This window comes from Aegilops tauschii, chromosome 4 (assembly GCF_002575655.3).
Source record: "Aegilops tauschii subsp. strangulata cultivar AL8/78 chromosome 4, Aet v6.0, whole genome shotgun sequence".
Lineage (NCBI taxonomy): Eukaryota > Viridiplantae > Streptophyta > Magnoliopsida > Poales > Poaceae > Aegilops > Aegilops tauschii.
The window spans coordinates 199,720,397-199,740,042 of record NC_053038.3 but is presented as its reverse complement, the minus strand read 5'-3'; the positions used below and the strand labels follow the sequence as shown (position 1 = coordinate 199,740,042).

The window sequence follows — 19,646 nt, the reverse complement described above, 5'->3', positions numbered from 1 at the left end:
AAAGGTTATATTCGCGAATCCCTTAGTCCTTGTGCTGTTCCTATTAATCTAGTGCCAAAAAAGGATGGTACATCGCGTATGTGTGTTGATTGTAGAGGCATTAATAATATTACTATTCGTTATCGTCATCCTATTCCTAGGCTAGATGATATGCTTGATGAATTGAGTGGCTCTACAATATTCTCCAAAGTTGATTTGCATAGTGGATACCATCAAATTTGTATGAAATTGGGAGATGAATGGAAAACTGCATTTAAAACTAAGTTTGGTTTATATGAGTGGTTAGTCATGCCTTTTGGGTTAACAAATGCACCTAGTACTTTCATGAGATTAATGAACGAAGTTTTACGTGCTTTCATTGGACGATTTGTGGTAGTCTATTTTGATGGTATACTGATTTATAGTAAATTGTTGGAGGAACATTTGCAACATTTACGTGTTGTTTTTATTGCTCTATGTGATGCATGTTTGTTTGGTAACCTTGGAAAGTGCACCTTTTGCACCGACCAAGTATCTTTTCTTGGGTACATTCTTACTCCACAGGGAATTGAAGTTGATAAAGCCAAGATTGAAGCTATTGAGAGTTGGCCGCAGCCCAAAACAGTCACACAAGTGAGGAGTTTCCTTGGCCTCGCTGGTTTCTATAGGCGTTTTGCGAGAGATTTCAGCACCATTGCTGCACCTCTCAACGAGCTTACAAAGAAGGATGTGCCTTTTGTTTGGGGTACCGCACAGGAAGAAGCCTTCACGGTATTGAAAGATAAGTTGACACATGCTCCTTTTCTCCAACTCCCTGATTTTAATAAGACTTTTGAGCTTGAATGTGATGCTAGTGGAATTGGATTAGGAGGTGTGTTATTACAAGATGGCAAACCTATTGCATACTTTTCTGAAAAATTGAGTGGGCCTAGTCTGAATTATTCTACTTATGATAAAGAATTATATGCTCTTGTTCGAACTTTAGAGACATGGCAACATTATTTATGACCCAAAGAATTTGTTATACATTCTGATCATGAATCTTTGAAACATATTAAAAGTCAAGCTAAACTGAATCGTAGACATGCTAAATGGGTTGAATTCATTGAGACTTTTCCCTTATGTTATTAAACATAAGAAGGGTAAAGAAAATGTTCTTGCTGATGCATTGTCTCGTCGCTATACTATGCTTTCACAACTTGACTCCAAAATATTTGGTTTGGAGATCATCAAAGATCAATATGTGCATGACGCTGATTTTAAAGATGTAATGCAGAATTGTAAAGAAGGAAGAACGTGGAACAAGTTCGTCGTTAATGATGGATTTGTGTTCCGTGCTAACAAGCTATGCATTCCAGCTAGCTCTGTTCGTCTTTTGTTGTTGCAGGAGGCGCATGGAGGAGGACTAATGGGACACTTTGTCGTGAAGAAGACAGAGGACGTACTTGCTACACATTTCTTTTGGCCAATGATGAGACGGGATGTTGAGCGTGTTGATGCTCGCTACACTACATGTCAAAAAGCTAAGTCACGACTCAATCCTCATGGTTTATATATGCCTTTGCCTGTACCTAGTGTTCCTTGGGAGGATATATCTATGGACTCTATTTTAGGTTTACCTCGAACAAAGAAGGGGAGGGATAGCATATTTGTTGTCGTGGATAGATTCTCGAAAATGGCACACTTTATACGATGTCATAAAAGCGATGATGCTGTTAATGTTGCTGATTTGTTCTTTCGTGAAATTATTCGCTTGCATGGTGTGCCAAATAATATTGTTTCAGATCGTGATACTAAATTTCTTAGCCACTTTTGGAGATGTTTATGGGCTAAGTTGGGGACTAAACTGCTGTTTAGTACAACCTGTCACCCCCAAACTGATGGACAAACTGAAGTAGTCAATAGAACATTGTCTACTATGCTTAGGGCTGTTTTGAAGAATAATAATAAAATGTTGGAAGAATGCTTACCTCATATTGAATTTGCTTATAATCTCTCGTTGCATTCTACTACTAAGATGTGCCCTTTTGAAATTGTGTATGGTTTCCTACCTCGTGCACCTATTGATTTGTTGCCTCTTCCATCTTCGGAGATGGTTAATTTTGATGTTAAACAACGTGCTGAATTAATTTTAAAAATGCATGAGTTAACTAAGGAAAACATTGAGCGTATGAATGCTAAATATAAACTTGCGGGAGATAAGGGTAGAAAACATGTTGTGTTTGCACCTGGAGATCTTGTTTGGTTACATTTGCGCAAATCAAAGGTAATGCCACATGCTGATGGTCCTTTTAAGGTGTTAGAGAAAATAAATGATAATGCATATAAACTTGAGCTACCTGCAGATTTTGGGGTTAGTCCCACTTTTAACATTGCAGATTTGAAGCCTTATTTGGGTGAGGAAGATGAGCTTCCGTCGAGGACGACTTCATTTCAAGAAGGGGAGGATGATGAGGACATCAATACCATTGTTACACCCACAGCCCCTACTGTTACATATACTGGACCAATTACTAGAGCTCACGCACGCCAATTAAATTACCAAGTACTTTCGTTTCTTGGTAATGATTCTAATGTTCATGAGAATATGACACTGCCTAAATTGGATACATTTGTTTTGCTTACTGTGACGCCCGGATAATTAAGCTACAGTAATTCCACGCTAATGATGCCACGTCACCTCGGTTCCTGTTGTTAATCTCACGATGGTTCAAAAATGATTCAAATTCAAATTTAAAATAAAGACAAACATCAAAAGTTTTCAAACATTAAAACTAAAATGTTCAAGATGGGACAAATAAATGCTAAGTAATAATGGTGGAGAAACCACACTTGTATAAAATGAGTAAATACTCAAAAATGAATAAAATAGCAGCAAAAACAATTAGTTATATGATTATAAAATAATAAACATTTACAAACTATTTTATATTAGGTGCCAAGTTAATTGAGGTAGTGGCATAAGTGTTAATAATATTTTAGGTACAACTTGGGTATTTCATAAAAACAAAAATTTAATAAAACAGAAAAGAAGAAATAAAAGAAAATAGAAAATAAAAAACAGTAACTAAACTAAAACAAAATAGAAAACCCCCCTCCCTCGCCGGGCCTCGACCCAGCTAGCCATCAGGCCACCAGGCGAGCCCACCCACTCCCCATAACCCACACCCCGGTCAAACCCTAACCCCCGTCGCTCCCACTCACCCCCACGCCGTTCTCTCCCCCTTCCCGATCCAGATCTGGATCGGGGGAACGAACCCACGACGCCCATCCCCGTCGCCCCGCACGACCCCCTCCACTCCCTTTCGTTCTCCATCGTCGTCGAGCACCCCACGCCCCGATCCCGTTGACGCCACCGCCCCGGATCGCCGTCGCCTGCCGTCGCCGTTGCCTCCTCGCCCTCCTCTCCCTCGCGCGACACCATGTGAAGTCGTGGCCACGCCTCATCGCCACCCCGACGCCACCGCCCGAGGACCTCGCCGGAGCTCCCTCGCCGGCCTGCTTCCTCCTCCCCGCCGGCCTGCCTTCACTCCGTCCGCGTCGTCCCCAACGACCTCCTCGTCCCCCCCCCCCCCGCTGCCCCGCCCTACAAATCCCGGAGAGGCCACGGCCTCCACCCTCCTCCTTCCCCTCTCCCCGCGCAGTCCTCGCCTCCCTCGGTGCGCCACCGCGCGCACACGCGCCCGCGTGCCGGAGCTCACGCTCTGGGCAGCACGCGCTCACCTCACGCCTGCTCCGGCGCCGCCCGGTGCTCCTCCCGTCCCGTCCACTCCGGCCACTGGCGGCTGGCCTCGCCGCGGCCGTGGCCCCCCTCGCTGGCCGTCGCTCGGGTCCGTCCCGCCCGGCCACCGCGCCCCCGTCCACGGCCACGAACGGCCAAGCATCCCCCCGCTGCGCCCGGCGCTCGCGCCCATCGGGCACCCACGGCCTCGTCCGCCTCACGCACACCACTAGCCGCTCGTCGGCCCCCTGAACCGCCGCCTCTTTTCCATCCCGCGGTGGTCCTGCTGCTGTGCCGCATCGGCGCGCAGCCCCGGCCCCTTGCGCTGCTGCTGCCGCTCGTCACGGTGGCCGCCGGCACCCATCGTCGTTTCCCCCCTGTCGACCTGGGCGGGTGCCCAGCGCCGCTCCAGGCGCCCGTTAGCCCGAACCGCTAAGGCTCTGGCCCAATGACAGCCGAGGCCCAGCCCCCAGAACGTTTTTAGATAAATAATAATAATAATATATTTAATTAATCAATTAATTAATTAACTAAATTAATTAAGTTAATTAATACTATTTAATTAATCTAATTAACTATTTAGTTTAATTAAACAGTTAATAGATTAGTTAAACCCTAATTAGACTAAACAGTCAATGACGAACGGGACCCACACGTCAGTTGACCAGTCAAATCCTCTGTTGACTGCTGACGTCATGCTGACGTCAGCGTGCACTGTTCTGGATAATGTTGGATTAAAATAATTAAATAAATGCTAAAAAATGATTTAAACCTTTTAAAATTAATATAAAATAAACCGTAGCTCGGATGGAAAAACTTTGTACATGAAAGTTGCTCAGAACAACGAGGCGAATCCGGATACGTAGCCCGTTCGTCCGCCACACATCCCTAGCATAGCAAACACGCAACTTTCCCCCTCCGGTTCATCTGTCCGAAAACGCGAAACACCGGGAATACTTTCCCGGATGTTTCCCCCTTCGCCGGTACCACCTCCTACCGCGTTAGGGCACACCTAGCACCCCGCATTGTCATGTCTTCCATCGTCATGCTTATGTTTGCATTATATTCATTGTTTCTTCCCCCTATTCTCTCCGGTAGACTACGAGACCGACGTCGCTGCTGGTGCCCCGGCCGACTACGCTGTTGACGACCCCTACTTGCCAGAGCAACTAGGCAAGCCCCCCCTTGATCACCAGATATCGCCTATTCTTCTCTATACTGCTTGCATTTGAAGAGTGTAGCTTGTTACTGCTTTCGGTTAATCCTATTCTACTGCATAGCTTGTCATTGTTGCTACAGTTGTTACCCTTACCTGCTATCCTACTGCTTAGTATAGGAAGCTAGTGTTCCATCAGTGACCCTACACTCTTGTCCATCTGCCATGCTATACTATCGGGCCGTGATCACTAGGGAGGTGATCACGGGTATATACTATATACTTTATATACATGACACATGTGGTGACTAAAGTCGGGTCAGCTCGTTGAGTACCCGCAAGTTGATGAGGACATCAATACCATTGTTACACCCACAGCCCCTGCTGCTATACATACTGGACCAATTACTAGAGCTCGCGCACGCCAATTAAATTACCAAGTACTTTCGTTTCTTGGTAATGATTCTAATGTTCATGAGAATATGATGCTGCCTAAATTGGATACATTTGTTTTGCTTACAAATGAAGGGCCTAGCTTTGAGAAGGATGAACATTGGAGCAAGAACAAGCATGGAGATGATGGCATGCGCATGGGGGACAAGAACGGAGTTACAAGTGATGATTTCAGGACGTTGAAGCCACCATAATGCGTGCATGAAGCCTTGGACGAAATATACAAGATGCTACTTCATAACTTTCGTCCAGAGGCTATTTTAGGTGCTGCGTCACCTTATTATTGGGCCAGGCCCATGTAATTTCGAAATACTTGAGTATAGGCTATTTTTAGAGTCCGTATGTGTGGGGAAACAAGAGATAGGGTTGGTCTCGGACCCCTTCCCCAAGGGCCACGAAATTCCCCCCTCTTCCTCCATATATACAGCCCTTAGGGCGTCGTTTAGACTTTGGTTTTTGTTTAGATTAAAAGTACGCCATAGCTGCAACTTCGCGTACTTCGTTTGTGTTCAACGACCAGACAAAGGCGTCACAGAACTCCACCTTGATCAATAAAGCTTTCATTTTATATTCGCAATATCCAGATTGCAATCTTAGTTTCTTGCTTGTTCTTCATTTGCCTGCAGGAAACAGACCTTCGTGGTCAGGTTGATCGTGCTCCGGCGTGGTCATTAACCTCTCGGAGTTGGTTTAGCGATTGCTAAGGCGCGACGTCCTCGTACGTTCGTAGTCGGATCGTCAAAGTCGACTTCCTCCAAAACAATAGCCACCATCTCATCGAAAGACGGGACACCCTAGCCTCTATCAATGTAGATATACCATACCTACACAAATCATCTCTGAAGGTTAGAAAATAATGATACCCGCCGCGTGCCTCAACACTCATTGGACCGCATACATCAGTATGTTTTTTTTCCAATAAGGCATTATCTCGCTCCATTGTTTCGAAGAACGGAGTTTTAGTCATCTTACCCATGAGGCATGGTTCGCAAGTATCAAATAATTCATAATCAAGTGATTTCAAAACTCCATCCACATGGAGTTTCTTCATGTGCTTTACACCATTACTAGACCAAAGATGGCGTGCGTTGCTGCGCCCATCTATTTTTACGATAGAATGGCAATAATTTTGAAAAGGAGTGAATATGATCTCTTAATAATCTAACACTATGCAAAATGATATTTGTTGTAAAAATATATTATAGATAAATAAAGAAAGAATTTAGGCGCTATGCAGAATGACATCAGCGAACAATTTAAGAAATATGGCATCTTAATATAAACTTACATTTGAGAAAATACATTAACAAACCAAAAAAATAGACCTTAACAAACTCCTTAAAAGTGAATTAATACTGCACATGAACAGTCATTCCACAAGACCGCTTATTGTATTTTTAGCAAATTCTGATGGATGTTTGGTTTAATCAATTTCTCAACCTTGGTTGTGTAAAATAGGGGTAGGTGAGTAAATATAAGAACATGGCATATCATCACAAACTCTTAATGCAGGCGGCACTGAATCTAGGATTTGATCAATGCATGCCATTGGTACCTACGGAACAAAGTAACAGACGTTAAACTAAGATTTCTTCCGAAATAGAATATCAAAACTGGATAACAGTAACTTATTTTCGACCACAGAGACACCCAAAATTATGTCCTACGTAGTAGCAACATACAGAACATAATAATATACAGAAACTATGCCATCTTGTGGCCAGTAGTATACATCAAAAAAGCTTTGCTCACATCAGAACCATTTAACTATAAGCCTACACCTCATATCAACACCAACATCTCATGCACCGTCCTCCTAGAATTTACTTGTATGAATTGCTAAAGCTGAACTAATATTTTCAGAACCAAATCCAGTAATGGAGAATTAGATGGACTTATACTACTTTATTTCTGCTATACACATATTTTAATTGTTGAAGTGGCCTTCAATTCCAGCTCCAGGTTATTCCAAATGGCTTCATCCATGAAAGAACATGCCTTAGACTCCGTTCAGAAGTCCTCCAGCTTCTCTAAATCCCCAACTCCGTCACCTCACTCATGTATGCAGCTTCTCGCAGGAATCTCGTTCCGTTCACGCTACCTGTGATTTCTGTAGGCTTCGTTCCTACAACACATATAATTATTATGAATCAGTAAATTATATATGTTGCTTAAAATTTATCCTCAGTAGCAACACTCCACAGTAGCATTGTTTGAGATTCTGAATTATAAACACAGCCAGTAACATCAAATTTTATAATCGTGAGCACGCATATGTACATTGATAATAACGTGAGACATGTCAGTACATGTATACAGTATACTAACCTGGTAATCATGAGCTTTATTAGAAAAATTGCCCCAAGCAACCCAGCAGAACCGGTTCCACTACCTAATACGAATGCATCTGCACGAAACTAAAGGAGCCAAGCCAGTGTTAGAGGAAAAGGTTTACAAATGGGCTTGAGGATTCCCCGAGCCAGCCCAATGTTCTGCAGCGAATTAGGAACCAACAAAAAGAGTATCATCAACCAAAAATGATCTGACTTAGTAGTACCTGATAGAGGCAAAGGTGTCCTGTCTTTCGATGAGATGATGGATATCGCTTTGGTGGAAGTCGACTTTGACGATCCGACTACGAACGTGCGATGACGTCGCGCCTTAGCAATCGCTAAACCAACTCCGAGAGGTTATTGACCACGCCGGAGCACGATCAACCTGACCACGAGGGTCTGTTTCCTGCGAGCAAACGAAGAACAAGCAAGAAACTGAGATTGCAATCTGGATATTGCGAATATAAGATGAAAGCTTTATTGATCAAGGTGGGGTTCTGTGACGCCTTTGTCTGGTCGTTGAACACAAACGAAGTACGCGAAGTTGCAGCTATGGCGAACTTTTAATCTAAACAAAACCCAAAGTCTAAACGACGCCCTAAGGGCTGTATATATGGAGGAAGAGGGGGGAATTTCGTGGCCCTTGGGGAAGGGGTCCGAAACCAACCCTATCTCTTGTTTCCCCACATACGGACTCTAAAAACAGCCTATACTCAAGTATTTCGAAATTACATGGGCCTGGCCCAATAATAAGGTGACGCAGCACCTAGAATAGCCTCTGGACGAAAGTTATGAAGTAGCATCTTGTATATTTCGTCCAAGGCTTCATGCACGCATTATGGTGGCTTCAACGTCCTGAAATCATCACTTGTAACTCCATTCTTGTTCCCCATGCGCATGCCATCATCTCCATGCTTGTTCTTGCTCCAGTGTTCATCCTTCTCAAAGCTAGGCCCTTCATTTGTAAGCAAAACAAATGTATCCAATTTAGGCAGCATCATATTCTCATGAACATTAGAATCATTAGCAAGAAACGAAAGTACCTGGTAATTTAATTGGCGTGCGCGAGCTCTAGTAATTGGTCCAGTATGTATAGCAGCAGGGGCTGTGGGTGTAACAATGGTATTGATGTCCTCATCATCCTCCCCTTCTTGAAATGAAGTCGTCCTCGACGGAAGCTCATCTCCCTCACCCAAATAAGGCTTCAAATCTGCGATGTTAAAAGTGGGACTAACCCCAAAATCTGCAGGCAGCTCAAGTTTATATGCATTATCATTTATTTTCTCTAACACCTTAAAAGGACCATCAGCACGTGGCATTAGCTTTGATTTGCGCAAATCAGGAAATCTATCCTTACGCAAATGTAACCAAACAAGATCTCCAGGTGCAAACACAACATGTTTTCTACCCTTATCTCCAGCAAGTTTATATTTAGCATTCATACGCTCAATGTTTTCCTTAGTTAACTCATGCATTTTTAAGATCAATTCAGCACGTTGTTTAGCATCAAAATTAACCTTCTCCGAAGATGGAAGAGGCAACAAATCAATAGGTGCACGAGGTAGGAAACCATACACAATTTCAAAAGGGCACATCTTAGTAGTAGAATGCAATGAACGATTATAAGCAAACTCAATATGAGGCAAGCATTCTTCCCACATTTTCTTATTATTCTTCAAAACAGCCCTAAGCATAGTAGACAATGTTCTATTGACTACTTCAGTTTGTCCATCAGTTTGGGGGTGACAAGTAGTACTAAAAAGCAGTTTAGTCCCCAACTTAGCCCATAAACATCTCCAAAAGTGGCTAAGAAATTTAGTATCACGATCTGAAACAATAGTATTTGGCACACCATGCAAACGAATAATTTCACAGAAGAACAAATCAGCAACATTAACAGCATCATCTATTTATTGACATGGTATAAAGTGTGCCATTTTTGAGAATCTATCCACGACAACAAATATGCTATCCCTCCCCTTCTTTGTTCGAGGTAAACCTAAAACAAAGTCCATAGATATATCCTCCCAAGGAACACTAGGTACAGGCAAAGGCATATATAAACCATGAGGATTGAGTCGTGACTTAGCTTTTTGACATGTAATGCAGCGACCAACAAAACGCCCAACATCCCGTCTCATCTTTGGCCAAAAGAAATGTGTAGCAAGGACGTCCTCCGTCTTCTTCACGCCAAATTGTCCCATTAATCCTCCTCCATGCGCCTCCTGCAACAACAAAAGACGAAGAGAGCTAGCTGGAATGCATAGCTTGTTAGCACGGAACACAAATCCATCATTAACGACAAACTTGTTCCAGGTTCTTCCTTCTTTACAATTCTGCAAAACATCTTTAAAATCACCATCATGCACATATTGATCTTTGATGGTCTCCAAACCAAATATTTTGAAGTCAAGTTGTGAAAGCATAGTATAGCGACGAGACAATGCATCAGCAATAACATTTCTTTACCCTTCTTGTGTTTAATGACATAAGGGAAAGTTTCAATGAATTCAACCCATTTAGCATGTCTACGATTCAGTTTAGCTTGACTTTTAATATGTTTCAAAGATTCATGATCAGAATGTATAACAAATTCTTTGGGCCATAAATAATGTTGCCATGTTTCTAAAGTCCGAACAAGAGCATATAGTTCTTTATCATAAGTAGAATAATTCAGACTAGGCCCACTCAATTTTGCAGAAAAGTATGCAACAGGTTTACCATCTTGTAATAACACACCTCCTAATCCAATTCCACTAGCATCACATTCAAGCTCAAAAGTCTTATTAAAATCAGGAAGTTGGAGTAAAGGAGCATGTGTCAACTTATCTTTCAATACCGTGAAGGCTTCTTCCTGTGCGGTACCCCAAACAAAAGGCACATCCTTCTTTGTAAGCTCGTTGAGAGGTGCAGCAATGGTGCTAAAATCTCTCACAAAACGCTTATAGAAACCAGCGAGTCCAAGAAAACTCCGCACTTGTGTGACCGTTTTGGGCTGCGGCCAACTCTCAATAGCTTCAATCTTGGCTTTATCAACTTCAATTCCCTGTGGAGTAACAACATAGCCAAGAAAAGATACTCGGTCGGTGCAAAAGGTGCACTTCCCAAGGTTACCAAACAAACGTGCATCACGTAGAGCAATAAAAACAGCACGTAAATGATCCAAATGTTCTTCCAAAGATTTGCTATAAATCAGTATATCATCAAAATAGACTACCACAAATCGTCCAATGAAAGCACGTAAAACTTCGTTCATTAGTCTCATGAAAGTACTAGGTGCATTAGTTAACCCAAAAGGCATGACTAACCACTCATATAAACCATACTTAGTTTTAAATGCAGTTTTCCATTCATCTCCCAATTTCATACGAATTTGATGGTATCCACTACGCAAATCAACTTTGGAGAATATTGTAGACCACTCAATTCATCAAGCATATCATCTAGCCTAGGAATAGGATGACGATAACGAATAGTAATATTATTAATGCCTCTACAATCAACACACATACGCGACGTACCATCCTCTTTAGGCACTAGTCTAATAGGAACAACACAAGGACTAAGAGATTCGCGTATATAACCCCATTCGAGCAGCTCCTGTACTTGACGCATAATCTCCTTCGTCTCCTCTGGATTGGTACGGTATGGTGCCCGGTTGGGTAGCGATGCACCGGGAATTAAATCAATTTGATGCTCAATCCCTCGAATAGGTGGTAATCCCGGTGGCACGTCTTGTGGGAAGACGTCAGCGAACTCCTGCAAAATGTTAGTGACAGCAGGGGGCAAAGAGGAAGGCACGTCCTCGAATGAAAATAATGCCTCTTTGCACACAAAAGCATAGCAAACAGATTTGTTGAAATCTAGCTCATCAATATCAGATTTTGTGGCAAGTAAACATGCACTTTTCAATTTGATTTCAGAAACAACACTAGATGGTTTATTATTAGGTTTCAATTGTTGCTCAAATTCTTTTGCCACAATCTGATTTTCACTCTTATTTTTCTCCTGTTTTGCTTTATTAGCTCTATTAATGTCATCTTTCAAAATGGAATCAGGAGTCATAGGAAGCAAAGTAATATTTTTATCCTTATGAACAAGAGTATACTGATTGTTTCTACCATGGTGTACAGAATTTTTATCAAATTGCCATGGTCTACCAAGTAATAAGGAACATGCTTGCATGGGTACCACATCACAATCAACATAATCAGCATATGTAGAGATACTAAAATGCACACGAACAGTACGTGTTACCTTAACCTTGCCGCTGTTGTTGAACCATTGGATGTAGTAAGGATGTGGATGTGGTCTTGTGGTGAGAGATAGTTTCTCCACCATCTCCATGCTAGCCAAGTTGTTACAGCTCCCTCCATCTATGATGACGCAAACAGAACGGTCCTTCACAACTCCCTTTGTATGGAACAAATTATGCCTCTGATTTTGCTCTGCTTGTGTGACCTGCACACTCAAAACACGTTGAGCAACTAAACATTCATACCTGTCAGCGTCTTCAGTAGCCATGTATTGCGTCTCATTTTCAAAATCATCTCCACCATGTTCTTCACGTGTAATAAGAGCCAAAGTCTCCTCATCATAGTCACTAGCGGACTCATACCCACCATCCTCAGTAGCAACCTGGAAATCTGATACCACTTGATAGAGGCAAAGGTGTCCCGTCTTTCGATGAGATGATGGATATCGCTTTGGTGGAAGTCGACTTTGACGATCCGACTACGAACGTGCGATGACGTCGCGCCTTAGCAATCGCTAAACCAACTCCGAGAGGTCATTGACCACGCCGGAGCACGATCAACCTGACCACGAGGGTTTGTTTCCTGCGAGCAAACGAAGAACAAGCAAGAAACCGAGATTGCAATCTGGATATTGCGAATATAAGATGAAAGCTTTATTGATCAAGGTGGGGTTCCGTGACGCCTTTGTCTGGTCGTTGAACACAAACGAAGTACGCGAAGTTGCAGCTATGGCGAACTTTTAATCTAAACAAAACCCAAAGTCTAAACGATGCCCTAAGGGCTGTATATATGGAGGAAGAGGGGGGAATTTCGTGGCCCTTAGGGAAGGGGTCCGGAACCAACCCTATCTCTTGTTTCCCCACACATACGGACTCTAAAAACAGCCTATACTCATGTATTTCGAAATTACATGGGCCTGGCCCAATAATAAGGTGACGCAGCACCTAGAATAGCCTCTGGACGAAAGTTATGAAGTAGCATCTTGTATATTTCGTCCAAGGCTTCATGCACGCATTATGGTGGCTTCAACGTCCTGAAATCATCACTTGTAACTCCGTTCTTGTTCCCCATGCGCATGCCATCATCTCCATGCTTGTTCTTGCTCCAATGTTCATCCTTCTCAAAGCTAGGCCCTTCATTTGTAAGCAAAACAAATGTATCCAATTTAGGCAGCATCATATTCTCATGAACATTAGAATCATTACCAAGAAACGAAAGTACCTGGTAATTTAATTGGCGTGCGCGAGCTCTAGTAATTGGTCCAGTATGTATAGCAGCAGGGGCTGTGGGTGTAACAATGGTATTGATGTCCTCATCAGTACCTGGATGGAAGATGTGAGGAAGGAAAGACGATAGAGCTGCTGTGGAAACATGGAAAGAAGCATGCATGACGAACGTAGGAGAAGAGCAGTGGAGATTATATACATGCCCGTGGAATAAATGGAGAAGATGAATAGATGAATCGGCACTGTAACTAATATGTGATAATCGAGCTTTAATTGAGGACTAAAACTAATCCTGAAGGTAGATGTAGAGGTAGCATGCTGACGGCGATCACATCAACCTTGGAGGCATTCCCGACGTGCATCGTCACCTCGTCCTTAGCCAACCTTCGTTTATTCTGCAGCTCCTGTTTCGAGTTAAAAATATGAGCAACCGAACCAGTATCAAATACCCGGGCGCTACTACGAGCATTAGTAAGGAACACATCAATAACATGTATATCAAATATACCTTTGTTCACTTTGCCATCCTTCTTATCAGCCAAGTATTTGGGGCAGTTCCGCTTCCAGTGACCATTTCCTTTGTAGTAGAAGCACTAAGTTTCAGGCTTAGGTGCAACTTTGGGCTTCTTCACAGGAGCGGCAACTTGCTTGCCATTCTTCTTGAAGTTCCCTTTCTTTCCCTTGCCCTTTTCTTGAAACTAGTGGTCTTGTTAACCATCAACACTTGATGCTCCTTCTTGATTTCTACCTCCACCGATTTCAGCATTGCGAAGAGCTTGAGAATCGTTTTCGTCATCCCTTGCATATTATAGTTCATCACAAAGCCTTTGTAGCTTGGTGGCAGTGACTGAAGAACTCTGTCAATAACACTCTCAACTGGAAGATCAATTCCCAGCTGAGTCAAGTGGTTATGATACCCAGACATTTTGAGTACGCCATGCTGTATACCAGACCTATTGTGTACCTTACCATGAGTTTGGCAAGGGGGTACAATAGTGATCCTGGAGTAGATCACTAGACAGAGGTCAAAATTATCCTTAGAGGACTAAGGAATTGTTTCTCGATTATGGAGGTGATAAAGAGTTCCTCGTAAAGAGTTACGTCGATGCAAGCTTTTGACACTGATCTAGATGACTCTAAGTCTGAATCTAGATACGTATTGAACGTGGGAGCAATTAGCTAGAGTAGCTCCATGCAGAGCATTGTAGACATAGAAATTTGCAAAATACATACGGATCTGAATGTGGCAGACCCGTTGACTAAACTTCTTTCACAAGCAAAACATGATCACACCTTAGTACTCTTTGGGTGTTAATCACATAGCAATGTGAACTAGATTATTGACTCTAGTAAACCCTTTGGGTGTTGGTCACATGGCGATGTGAACTATGGGTGTTAGAATCATTACAATGTAATCTAGAATATTGACTCTAGTGCAAGTGGGAGACTGGAGGAAATATGCCCTAGAGGTAATAATAAAGTTGTTATTTTATATTTCCTTATCCATGATAAATGTTTATTATTCATGCTAAAATTGTATTAACCGGAAACTTGATACATGTGTGGATACATGATGATGTTTGCTAAGACTACGTCGGTGTTTCCCCCAAGAGGAGAGGATGATGTAGCACAGTAACGGTAGGTATTTCCCTCAGTAATGAAACCAAGGTATCGAACCAGTAGGAGAACCAAGCAACAAAACGTAAACAGCCACTCGCAACCCGACGTTTTAACGGGGTTGTCAATCCCTTTCGGGTAACGGCGCCAGAAGGCACGTGACGAGAGAAAATTGTGATAGATTGAAATAATAGAACGCAAATAAAATAAAGTGCAGCAAGATATTTTTGTATTTTTGGGTTTAATAGATCTGAATAAAAATGCAAAGGAAAAATAGATCGCAAGGCAAATATATGAAGAAGAAGACCCGGGTGCCGTAGGTTTCACTAGTAGCTTCTCTCGAGAAAAATAGCAAACGGTGGGTAAACAAATTACTGTTGGGCAATTGATAGAACTTCAAATAATTATGACGATATCCAAGCAATGATCATTCCATATGCATCACTTCCAAGATTAGTAGATCGACTCCTGCCTGCATCTACTACTATTACTCCACACATCAACCGCTATCCAGCATGCATCTAGTGTATTAAGTTCATGGAAAAACGGAGTAATGCAATAAGAATGATGACATGATGTAGACAAGATCCGTTTATCTATATGGCGGAAGATATAGATCTCGTCTTTTTATCCTTAGTAGCAACGATACATATGTGTCGGTTCCCCTTCTGTCACTGGGATCAAGCACCGTAAGATTGAACCCACTACCGGGCACCTCTTCCCATTGCAAGATAAATAGATCAAGTTGGCCAAACAAAACCCAAATATCGGAGAAGAAATACGAGGCTATAAGAGATCATGCATATAATAGATCAAAGAAGCTCAAATAACTTTCATGGATATAAAAAGATACGACTGATCATAAACTCAAAGTTCGTCATATCCCAACAAACACACCGCAAAAGACTTACATCATATGGATCTCCAAGAGACCATTGTATTGAGAATCAGCGAGAGAGAGAGAAAGCCATCTAGCTACTAACTACGGACCCGAAGGTCTACAAAGAACTACTCACGCATCATCGGAGAGGCACCAATGGAGGTGGTGAACCCCATCCGAGATGGTGTCTAGATTGGATCTGGTGGTTCTGGACTCTACGGCGGCTGGATGAATATTTCATCGACTCCCCTAGGGTTTCTAGAATAATTGGGTATTTATAGAGCAAAGAGGCGGTCCGGGGGCACCCGAGGTGGGCACAACCCACCAGGGCACGCCTGGGCCTCCTAGCGTGCCCTGGTGGGTTGTGCCCCCCTCGGGGCACCCCCCCAGGTGCAACCAGGGCCCATTGCCTTTCTTCTAGCCCATAAAAAATCATCGTGGAGTTTGGTGGCATTTGGAATTTGTTTGATATTGATTTCCTGCGATGTAAAAAACATGGAAAAAACAGCAACTGGCACTTGGCACTATGTCAATAGGTTAGTACCAAAAAATGATATAAAATGACTATAAAATGATTATAAAACATCCAAGATTGATAATAAAACAGCATGGAACAATCAAAAATTATAGATACGTTGGAGACGTATCAGCTTCCCCCAGCTTAACTCCTACTCGTCCTCGAGTAGGTAAGTGATAAAAATAGAATTTTTGATGTTGAGTGCTGTTCATCAAGTCATATCATATTCTTTTCTTTATAGCATGGACATTTGGACTTTTAAGTGATTCAAAGCAATAGTCTAGTTTTGACATAATAATTTAGATACTCAAGCATATCAACAAGCAACCATGTCTTTCAAAATATCAATGCTAAAACAAGTTATCCCTAGCCCATCATGCTCAAACATTGATCCATTCGTGAAACACACTCAAATATTAACTACACCCAATACTTGAGCACGGTCATATTGCCTCCTAGTTGGTGCTTTTGTAAGAGAAGATGGAGACTCAAATTTCAAAATAAAAATTTCATAAAGTAAAAGAAAAGCCCTTCACGGAGGGAAGTAGGGATTTGTAGAGGTGCCAGAGCTCAAAGTGAAAAAATAGAGATAAAAACATTTTGGGAGGTGTATCCATCCCACCAACGAAAACGACTCAGAGTTCCGAACACTTTCGATGCTAGATATGCCATAGGCGGTTCCCAAACAGAAAAAAAGTTTATTCCTTTTTCCACCATTTCTTTCACTTTCCATGGCTAGCCGTATCCACGGGTGCCCTCCATACCAACACTTTCCAAGAAATTTATTATTTGACAACATAAAGTAAATATGTTTTTTGCATTTCGGGACTGGGCATCCCTAAAACCTTTGCCTTACTCTCGTGCAATGACAAGTGAATAAACACTCATCTTGAGAATAACACATCCAACATGAAAAATATTAGCCACCCGTTACCGTTCCGCGAGCGAAACAAACACACAAAAGAGAAGTTTATTTTGAAAATTAGAGATGGCACATGCAAATTTGCTTAGAACGGCAAAAAATACCGCATATAGGTAGATATAGTGGACTCAAGTGGCAAAACTGGTTTAAAGGATTTTGGATGCACAAGTAGAGGTCTTACTTGGTGCAAAATGAAGGCTAGCAAAAAGATTGAGAAGCGACCAACCAAGAAACGAATAATCTCATAAGCAAGCATTAAGCATAATTAACACCGAATAATGCACCACAAGTAGGATATAATTTTCATTGCATGATTATTGACTTTCGTGCATGCATAGGGAATCACAAACCTTAACACCAATACTCTTACTAGAGCACAATTACTCATCAACATAACTCACATATCACATCATCATATCTCAAAACTATTACTAAGAATCAGGTTTATTTTGTCCAATGATCTTCATGACATTTCCTTTTTCTTTATCCTTCTTGGATATCTATCACTTTGGCACTAATTTTCATGTGTTGCTTTTCACAAGCTCAAACAAATATAAGTGAAGATCATGAGCATAATTTTTTCTTTCTTTCTCTCAAAATAATTTAAGTGAAGAAAGAGAGAATTTCTTCAAAATTTCACTAACTCTCAAACAGATCTAAGTGAAGCAAGAGAGCATTTCTTAAAAAATAACAAAGCACACCGTGCTCAAAAAGATATAAGTGAAGTACTAGAGCAAGTCCTAGCTCATAAAAGATTTAAGTGAAGCATAGAGAGCAATTCTAACAAGTCAAGATATAATTTTGGCTCTCTCAAATAGGTGTGTCCAGCAAGGATTGATGACTTAAAGCACAAAATAAAACAAGCAAAGACACATATCGTACAAGACGCTCCAAGCAAAACACATATCATGTGACGAATAAAAATATAGCCTCGAGTAAAATACCGATAGTTGTTGGAAGAAAGCGGGGATGCCACTCGGGGGATCCATTGGTTGCTCATATTTGGATAATAGCTTGGGATGCTGGGGCATCCCCAAGCTTAGGCTCTTAATCCTTCCTTCATCCATCGTAAGATAACCCAAAACTTGAAAACTTCAATCACACAAAACTCAACAAAACCTTTGTGAGATCCATTAGTGTAAGAAAAATAAATCACTAATATAAGTGTTGTATCAAACCAATTCTTATATTGTTTTTGTATTATATCTACTGTATTCCAACTTTTCTATGGCAAAAACTCATCAAAGAAAACCATAGAGCCATAAAAATAAGCACACAACACAAAGAAAACAGAATCTGTCAAAAGAGAACAGTTTGTAGTAATCTGACTTTTGAGAATACCTCTTGAACTCCAAAAATTCTACCAAAATAGGACGACCAGGGAAATTTGTATATTAATCTTCTTCAAAAAGAAGCAGAGCAAAAGCTCTTTTATGTGATGTATGAAAATTATTATCGTGAGTGCAAAGTTTCTATCTTTTTCAGCAAGATCAAACAACTATCACCCAAGAAGATCATATAGGCTTTACTTGGCACAAACACTAATTAAAACACACAAAACACAATCATACCAGTAGCATAATTGTGTAAACACTCAAGAATAGAAAGCAAAAAAGAAAAAATAAATTGTATTCATTGGGTTGCTTCCCAACAAGCGCTATAGTTTTACGCCCTTAGCTAGGCATAAAGCAAGGATCTAAGTTTTGTCATCTTTGGTTCGAGATCCATAAGATGCCCTCATGATTGATTCATAAGGTGGCTTAATTCTAGTTCTAGGAAAGTGTTCCATCCCTTTCCTCAAAGGAAATTGGAACTTGATATTGCCCTCTTTCATATCAATCACGGCACCAATAGTGCGTAAAAACGATCTTCCAAGAATAATTGGACAAGACGGATTGCAATCAATATCAAGAACAATAAAATCTATGGGCACATAATTTCTATTTGCAAGAATAAGAACATCATTAATTCTTCCCATAGGCTTTTTAATAGTAGAATCCGCCAAGTGCAAATTCAAAGAGCATTCTTCAAGATTGGTAAGACCAAGCACATCACATAAAGATTTCGGAATTGTAGAAACACTATCTTTGCCACATCATCGGCTGCTTGATTCTTGATTCGGGGTATGTGGTGGCGCTCTAACCCCTCAAACTTCTTCTCTAGTTTTCTTACTGCATTGCAATAAATAGTCATAGCTGGGCTCCTGATATCCCACTCCTTCATCACTTGATTGACCACCAATTCTGAGTCGCCATACACCATCAGGCGACGGACGCAGAGTGAGATGGCCATATGCAACCCATACAGAAGTGCCTCATACTCATCTTCATTGTTTGAAGAATCAAAGTAAATCTGGAGAACATAACTGAACTTGTCACCTCTTGGAGATACTAGGACCACTCCAACACCAGAACCATTCAACATCTTGGACCCATCAAAGAACATAGTCCAATGTTCCGAGTGAATCTGAGTTGGTTGCTGCTGTTCAATCCACTCGGCGATGAAATCTGCTATTGCTTGAGACTTGATTGCTTTCTTTGCCTCGAACTTGATATCCAAAGGAAGGAGTTCAATCGCCCACTTGGC

The 19,646-nt window shown here is 41.6% G+C and overlaps 1 pseudogene; it reads right to left on the bottom strand.

Moving 5' to 3' along the window:
• Positions 1 to 7,493: 7,493 nt before the first annotated feature.
• Positions 7,494 to 19,484, bottom strand: LOC141021755 (uncharacterized; annotated as a pseudogene).
• Between the last annotated feature and the right edge of the window lie 162 nt (positions 19,485 to 19,646).